Raw genomic sequence first — 1,184 nt, forward strand, 5'->3', positions numbered from 1 at the left:
AGATGTGGTAAAAAATTAGATTGTACATTCTTGATAACTATGAAATTTGTGGTGGAAAGTAGGGGTGTGAGGAATGGGCCGTATTTGATTTAGATTCAGCCTGAATTGGGGACAGTGGTTTGATTTGTTGATTCAGATCAGTGTCCCCCATGGAAATCGGCTGAATCCAAATCTGAACATTCGATACTGATTTGGAGAATCAGCAATTCGGCCGTAGACACAACTTTAAATGTTTTTTCTATATACCTTGAGGTACCAGGCATGGCTTGTGAATGCTGTGATGGTGGGGCAGATGGAGCATCCCACAGGAGTGCGGGAGGCCCCCCCGCGTGCTCAGCAGCTGACCCGAAAGTGGACCAGAAGTACTTCCAATCCACTTCCGGGTGTGCTGCTGAGCATGCTGGGGGGGGGTGTCCCCTGGCTCAGTAATCAGCTGTGGAGGGACCCCAGGTGCCACACCAGTTGCCAAGCGGGGGGGTGGGGTGCCCCCAGCACACTCCCTGGTGGACCTGGAATTGGACTGGAAGTTCTTCTAGTCCACTTCTGGGTCTGCTGTCGAGAGCGCTGGGGAGCCCCCTGCACTCCTGTGGGACACTCCATTTGCCCCACCATTGCAGCATTCATGAGCTGGCTCCTTGAGGTATGTAGAAAAAGCATTTAAAGCTGTGTCTATGTCCGAATCTCCGAATCTTTCCGAATTGATTTGAAGAGTTCCGATTCGATTCAGAGAGATTAAAGGGTCTCCTGATTTGATTCAGATTTGGAGATTTGGCCAGTGAATCAGGACAAATCTCTGCTGAATTGAATCAGGGACCGAAGTTTTGCACAGCCCTAGGGGAAAGCTAAGTCTTCCTTTCTTTATCACTATTTTGGTAGAACAATACGGATCAATGACAGGTAGGGCTGCAACTTGGAAAAGCTCAGAGAAAAGCTAATTTTGTGAACAAGCTTCTTTCTTGAACAAAAATAACTTTCAAAGCTCAGGTGCCTTGGGAAATCACAAAGAAAAAAAGCAGCTGACAAAAACAGCTGTGTATTGATTGACATTTTATACCGTTTTGCATCAAAGTAAATACTTTACATGTAGGAAAACATACAAGGTTGCAATCATGTTGTTGGGTCTGGTTAATTGGTTCTGCTAGTATAATAACCATGTTTGGAGGAACAGAATGATTATATCAAAT

Source organism: Gavialis gangeticus, unplaced genomic scaffold (genome assembly GCF_001723915.1).
Source record: "Gavialis gangeticus isolate Ggan-Ray unplaced genomic scaffold, GavGan_comp1, whole genome shotgun sequence".
NCBI lineage: Eukaryota > Metazoa > Chordata > Crocodylia > Gavialidae > Gavialis > Gavialis gangeticus.